The 6000-nt window shown below is 44.7% G+C and overlaps 13 non-coding genes across 13 annotated transcripts; all 13 read right to left on the minus strand.

Annotated features, from left to right (window-relative positions):
* Positions 1-89: 89 nt before the first annotated feature.
* LOC131368508 (U5 spliceosomal RNA) lies at positions 90-204 on the minus strand. The gene has a single exon (XR_009207079.1). It is a non-coding gene; the product is annotated as a U5 spliceosomal RNA (small nuclear RNA).
* A 273-nt stretch (positions 205-477) lies between these two features.
* Positions 478-667, minus strand: LOC131368597 (U2 spliceosomal RNA). The gene has a single exon (XR_009207166.1). It is a non-coding gene; the product is annotated as a U2 spliceosomal RNA (small nuclear RNA).
* A 122-nt stretch (positions 668-789) lies between these two features.
* Positions 790-904, minus strand: LOC131368563 (U5 spliceosomal RNA). Its single transcript, XR_009207134.1, has one exon. It is a non-coding gene; the product is annotated as a U5 spliceosomal RNA (small nuclear RNA).
* Positions 905-1506: 602 nt separating this feature from the next.
* On the minus strand, positions 1507-1621 carry LOC131368557 (U5 spliceosomal RNA). Its single transcript, XR_009207128.1, has one exon. It is a non-coding gene; the product is annotated as a U5 spliceosomal RNA (small nuclear RNA).
* Positions 1622-1894: 273 nt separating this feature from the next.
* Positions 1895-2084, minus strand: LOC131368598 (U2 spliceosomal RNA). The gene has a single exon (XR_009207167.1). It is a non-coding gene; the product is annotated as a U2 spliceosomal RNA (small nuclear RNA).
* Positions 2085-2206: 122 nt separating this feature from the next.
* Positions 2207-2321, minus strand: LOC131368509 (U5 spliceosomal RNA). The gene has a single exon (XR_009207080.1). It is a non-coding gene; the product is annotated as a U5 spliceosomal RNA (small nuclear RNA).
* A 602-nt stretch (positions 2322-2923) lies between these two features.
* On the minus strand, positions 2924-3038 carry LOC131368558 (U5 spliceosomal RNA). The gene has a single exon (XR_009207129.1). It is a non-coding gene; the product is annotated as a U5 spliceosomal RNA (small nuclear RNA).
* A 273-nt stretch (positions 3039-3311) lies between these two features.
* On the minus strand, positions 3312-3501 carry LOC131368599 (U2 spliceosomal RNA). Its single transcript, XR_009207168.1, has one exon. It is a non-coding gene; the product is annotated as a U2 spliceosomal RNA (small nuclear RNA).
* Positions 3502-3623: 122 nt separating this feature from the next.
* Positions 3624-3738, minus strand: LOC131368510 (U5 spliceosomal RNA). The gene has a single exon (XR_009207081.1). It is a non-coding gene; the product is annotated as a U5 spliceosomal RNA (small nuclear RNA).
* Positions 3739-4011: 273 nt separating this feature from the next.
* On the minus strand, positions 4012-4201 carry LOC131368600 (U2 spliceosomal RNA). Its single transcript, XR_009207169.1, has one exon. It is a non-coding gene; the product is annotated as a U2 spliceosomal RNA (small nuclear RNA).
* Positions 4202-4323: 122 nt separating this feature from the next.
* Positions 4324-4438, minus strand: LOC131368511 (U5 spliceosomal RNA). The gene has a single exon (XR_009207082.1). It is a non-coding gene; the product is annotated as a U5 spliceosomal RNA (small nuclear RNA).
* Positions 4439-5044: 606 nt separating this feature from the next.
* On the minus strand, positions 5045-5159 carry LOC131368559 (U5 spliceosomal RNA). Its single transcript, XR_009207130.1, has one exon. It is a non-coding gene; the product is annotated as a U5 spliceosomal RNA (small nuclear RNA).
* A 273-nt stretch (positions 5160-5432) lies between these two features.
* Positions 5433-5622, minus strand: LOC131368601 (U2 spliceosomal RNA). Its single transcript, XR_009207170.1, has one exon. It is a non-coding gene; the product is annotated as a U2 spliceosomal RNA (small nuclear RNA).
* Between the last annotated feature and the right edge of the window lie 378 nt (positions 5623-6000).

The following is a 6000-nucleotide window of genomic DNA, read 5'->3' on the forward strand; positions in this document are numbered from 1 at the left end:
GAGGACACGCCTTTGCAAACACAGGGAAAGTCACATGACAGAGGGAGGCCAAGCCACCAGACAATCCCAGCTAACGTTACACCACTTATAGCTTTGCCTTAACAAAGCTCACAAAAATACATCAAACTCATTGACGGTCCTCTCCACGGAAATCTTTAGTAAAAGGCGAAAGATTTATGCGTGACTGAAGAGAAACCTGAGCCATAAAAATCAAACCCCAGCAGACCAGGGAAATCCTTGTCAGAAACACAAACCTTGAGGAGGGTAAGGCCAGCCCCTTCACTTGGTTGAGTGCAAAAAGTGGGTGGGGAAAGGATGACAAGGAACAGCTGACAGTGGTGAGCAGAAAGTGGTGACGATAGGCTAGGAAAAGGTGGGGTTGATGGCTCCCGTAATTTTGGGCATGGGCCTAGCTTGTGAAAAAGTAGACGTGTTTCTGGCAAGAAAAAATATTTTTGCTCTTTTTCTGACATCAGAAAATGGTGCACCAAGCCCGGAAGTACTGCAATACCAGGCCTACGCGTGGAGCAGACGGAGCAAGCCCCGTTTCCGGCTCCCAGCTTTAAAACCTGCTTAATATAGAGCCCTCATATAGAGGACATATCAGATACTAAACTGATAAGAACAGATACTACACTTGATCTTAGCCCAAAGGCCGAAAAGCGAGAACCACTTATTTCCTCTGCTTGACTGGCAGCCCGAGGACACACCTTTGCAAACACAGGGAAAGTCACATGACAGAATGAGGCCAAGCCACCAGACAATCCCAGCTAACGTTACACCACTTATAGCTTTGCCTTAACAAAGCTCACAAAAATACATCAAACTCATTGACGGTCCTCTCCACAGAAATCTTTAGTAAAAGGCGAAAGATTTATGCGTGACTGAAGAGAAACCTGAGCCATAAAAATCAAACCCCAGCAGACCAGGGAAATCCTTGTCAGAAACACAAACCTTGAGGAGGGTAAGGCCAGCCCCTTCACTTGGTTGAGTGCAAAAAGTGGGTGGGGAAAGGTTGACAAGGAACAGCTGACAGTGGTGACGATAGGCTAGGGAAAAGCTGGGGTGGATGGCTCCCGTAATTTTGGGCATGGGCCTAGTTTGTGAAAAAGTAGAGATGTTTCTGGACTGAAAGAAAGAAAGAAAGTAAGAAAGAAAGAAAGAAAGAAATTTTTGCTCTTTTTCTGACAACCTGCTTAATATAGAGTCCTTATGTAGAGGACATATCAGATAATAAACTGATGAGAACAGATTCATTTGTTTAATATCCTTTCCTTCATACTCACCTTCTCAAAGCCAGACTAAGAAGTGCAACTTGAATACAGTCGCAGCCCAAAGCCAGACCAGGAAACACTTGAGCTTTGCCAAAATGCTGAGAAGGGATAACCTCTTATTGCCTCTGCTTGACCGGCAGCCCGAGGACACGCTTTGGCGCACACATGGAAAAACACATGACACAACAAGGACAATCCACCAGACACACCCACCTAATGTTCACCTACTTATAGCTTTACCTTGATAAAGCTCACAAAAATACATCAAACTCATTGACGGTCCTCTCCACGGAAATCTTTAGTAAAAGGCGAAAGATTTATGCGTGACTGAAGAGAAACCTGAGCCATAAAAATCAAACCCCAGCAGACCAGGGAAATCCTTGTCAGAAACACAAACCTTGAGGAGGGTAAGGCCAGCCCCTTCACTTGGTTGAGTGCAAAAAGTGGGTGGGGAAAGGATGACAAGGAACAGCTGACAGTGGTGAGCAGAAAGTGGTGACGATAGGCTAGGAAAAGGTGGGGTTGATGGCTCCCGTAATTTTGGGCATGGGCCTAGCTTGTGAAAAAGTAGACGTGTTTCTGGCAAGAAAAAATATTTTTGCTCTTTTTCTGACATCAGAAAATGGTGCACCAAGCCCGGAAGTACTGCAATACCAGGCCTACGCGTGGAGCAGACGGAGCAAGCCCCGTTTCCGGCTCCCAGCTTTAAAACCTGCTTAATATAGAGCCCTCATATAGAGGACATATCAGATACTAAACTGATAAGAACAGATACTACACTTGATCTTAGCCCAAAGGCCGAAAAGCGAGAACCACTTATTTCCTCTGCTTGACTGGCAGCCCGAGGACACGCCTTTGCAAACACAGGGAAAGTCACATGACAGAGGGAGGCCAAGCCACCAGACAATCCCAGCTAACGTTACACCACTTATAGCTTTGCCTTAACAAAGCTCACAAAAATACATCAAACTCATTGACGGTCCTCTCCACGGAAATCTTTAGTAAAAGGCGAAAGATTTATGCGTGACTGAAGAGAAACCTGAGCCATAAAAATCAAACCCCAGCAGACCAGGGAAATCCTTGTCAGAAACACAAACCTTGAGGAGGGTAAGGCCAGCCCCTTCACTTGGTTGAGTGCAAAAAGTGGGTGGGGAAAGGTTGACAAGGAACAGCTGACAGTGGTGACGATAGGCTAGGGAAAAGCTGGGGTGGATGGCTCCCGTAATTTTGGGCATGGGCCTAGTTTGTGAAAAAGTAGAGATGTTTCTGGACTGAAAGAAAGAAAGAAAGTAAGAAAGAAAGAAAGAAAGAAATTTTTGCTCTTTTTCTGACAACCTGCTTAATATAGAGTCCTTATGTAGAGGACATATCAGATAATAAACTGATGAGAACAGATTCATTTGTTTAATATCCTTTCCTTCATACTCACCTTCTCAAAGCCAGACTAAGAAGTGCAACTTGAATACAGTCGCAGCCCAAAGCCAGACCAGGAAACACTTGAGCTTTGCCAAAATGCTGAGAAGGGATAACCTCTTATTGCCTCTGCTTGACCGGCAGCCCGAGGACACGCTTTGGCGCACACATGGAAAAACACATGACACAACAAGGACAATCCACCAGACACACCCACCTAATGTTCACCTACTTATAGCTTTACCTTGATAAAGCTCACAAAAATACATCAAACTCATTGACGGTCCTCTCCACGGAAATCTTTAGTAAAAGGCGAAAGATTTATGCGTGACTGAAGAGAAACCTGAGCCATAAAAATCAAACCCCAGCAGACCAGGGAAATCCTTGTCAGAAACACAAACCTTGAGGAGGGTAAGGCCAGCCCCTTCACTTGGTTGAGTGCAAAAAGTGGGTGGGGAAAGGATGACAAGGAACAGCTGACAGTGGTGAGCAGAAAGTGGTGACGATAGGCTAGGAAAAGGTGGGGTTGATGGCTCCCGTAATTTTGGGCATGGGCCTAGCTTGTGAAAAAGTAGACGTGTTTCTGGCAAGAAAAAATATTTTTGCTCTTTTTCTGACATCAGAAAATGGTGCACCAAGCCCGGAAGTACTGCAATACCAGGCCTACGCGTGGAGCAGACGGAGCAAGCCCCGTTTCCGGCTCCCAGCTTTAAAACCTGCTTAATATAGAGCCCTCATATAGAGGACATATCAGATACTAAACTGATAAGAACAGATACTACACTTGATCTTAGCCCAAAGGCCGAAAAGCGAGGACCACTTATTTCCTCTGCTTGACTTTCAGCCCGAGGACACGCCTTTGCAAACACAGGGAAAGTCACATGACAGAGTGAAGCCAAGCCACCAGACAATCCCAGCTAACGTTACACCACTTATAGCTTTGCCTTAACAAAGCTCACAAAAATACATCAAACTCATTGACGGTCCTCTCCACGGAAATCTTTAGTAAAAGGCGAAAGATTTATGCGTGACTGAAGAGAAACCTGAGCCATAAAAATCAAACCCCAGCAGACCAGGGAAATCCTTGTCAGAAACACAAACCTTGAGGAGGGTAAGGCCAGCCCCTTCACTTGGTTGAGTGCAAAAAGTGGGTGGGGAAAGGATGACAAGGAACAGCTGACAGTGGTGAGCAGAAAGTGGTGACGATAGGCTAGGAAAAGGTGGGGTTGATGGCTCCCGTAATTTTGGGCATGGGCCTAGCTTGTGAAAAAGTAGACGTGTTTCTGGCAAGAAAAAATATTTTTGCTCTTTTTCTGACATCAGACAATGGTGCACCAAGCCCGGAAGTACTGCAATACCAGGCCTACGCGTGGAGCAGACGGAGCAAGCCCCGTTTCCGGCTCCCAGCTTTAAAACCTGCTTAATATAGAGCCCTCATATAGAGGACATATCAGATACTAAACTGATAAGAACAGATACTACACTTGATCTTAGCCCAAAGGCCGAAAAGCGAGAACCACTTATTTCCTCTGCTTGACTGGCAGCCCGAGGACACGCCTTTGCAAACACAGGGAAAGTCACATGACAGAGTGAGGCCAAGCCACCAGACAATCCCAGCTAACGTTACACCACTTATAGCTTTGCCTTAACAAAGCTCACAAAAATACATCAAACTCATTGACGGTCCTCTCCACGGAAATCTTTAGTAAAAGGCGAAAGATTTATGCGTGACTGAAGAGAAACCTGAGCCATAAAATTCAAACCCCAGCAGACCAGGGAAATCCTTGTCAGAAACACAAACCTTGAGGAGGGTAAGGCCAGCCCCTTCACTTGGTTGAGTGCAAAAAGTGGGTGGGGAAAGGTTGACAAGGAACAGCTGACAGTGGTGACGATAGGCTAGGGAAAAGCTGGGGTGGATGGCTCCCGTAATTTTGGGCATGGGCCTAGTTTGTGAAAAAGTAGAGATGTTTCTGGACTGAAAGAAAGAAAGAAAGTAAGAAAGAAAGAAAGAAAGAAAGAAATTTTTGCCCTTTTTCTGACAACCTGCTTAATATAGAGTCCTTATGTAGAGGACATATCAGATAATAAACTGATGAGAACAGATTCATTTGTTTAATATCCTTTCCTTCATACTCACCTTCTCAAAGCCAGACTAAGAAGTGCAACTTGAATACAGTCGCAGCCCAAAGCCAGACCAGGAAACACTTGAGCTTTGCCAAAATGCTGAGAAGGGATAACCTCTTATTGCCTCTGCTTGACCGGCAGCCCGAGGACACGCTTTGGCGCACACATGGAAAAACACATGACACAACAAGGACAATCCACCAGACACACCCACCTAATGTTCACCTACTTATAGCTTTACCTTGATAAAGCTCACAAAAATACATCAAACTCATTGACGGTCCTCTCCACGGAAATCTTTAGTAAAAGGCGAAAGATTTATGCGTGACTGAAGAGAAACCTGAGCCATAAAAATCAAACCCCAGCAGACCAGGGAAATCCTTGTCAGAAACACAAACCTTGAGGAGGGTAAGGCCAGCCCCTTCACTTGGTTGAGTGCAAAAAGTGGGTGGGGAAAGGATGACAAGGAACAGCTGACAGTGGTGAGCAGAAAGTGGTGACGATAGGCTAGGAAAAGGTGGGGTTGATGGCTCCCGTAATTTTGGGCATGGGCCTAGCTTGTGAAAAAGTAGATGTGTTTCTGGCAAGAAAAAATATTTTTGCTCTTTTTCTGACATCAGAAAATGGTGCACCAAGCCCGGAAGTACTGCAATACCAGGCCTACGCGTGGAGCAGACGGAGCAAGCCCCGTTTCCGGCTCCCAGCTTTAAATCCTGCTTAATATAGAGCCCTCATATAGAGGACATATCAGATACTAAACTGATAAGAACAGATACTACACTTGATCTTAGCCCAAAGGCCGAAAAGCGAGAACCACTTATTGCCTCTGCTTGACTGGCAGCCCGAGGACACGCTTTTGCGCACACATGGATAGACACATGACAGAACAAGGACAATCCACCAGACACACCCAGCTAACATTCCACTACTTACAGCTTTGCGTTTTTAAATCATTCTTTATTGAGAGATTTCAAAATCATATTACAAGCTCATTTGTATTAATTAATACATACATGCATACCATTAATCAAAATTTTTCACAAACCAACAAAAAGAAAAACGGTGATTACACTTTACAGATTCATATATATTTGTATCAACATATTGTTATATCTCATACAAACAGTCTTGGTATTTACACATCACAACACAAAAATTGGCATATTTAGGTTATTTACCAGCGAAATCA

This window comes from Hemibagrus wyckioides, linkage group LG17, assembly GCF_019097595.1.
Source record: "Hemibagrus wyckioides isolate EC202008001 linkage group LG17, SWU_Hwy_1.0, whole genome shotgun sequence".
In the NCBI taxonomy this organism is placed as follows: Eukaryota; Metazoa; Chordata; class Actinopteri; order Siluriformes; family Bagridae; genus Hemibagrus; species Hemibagrus wyckioides.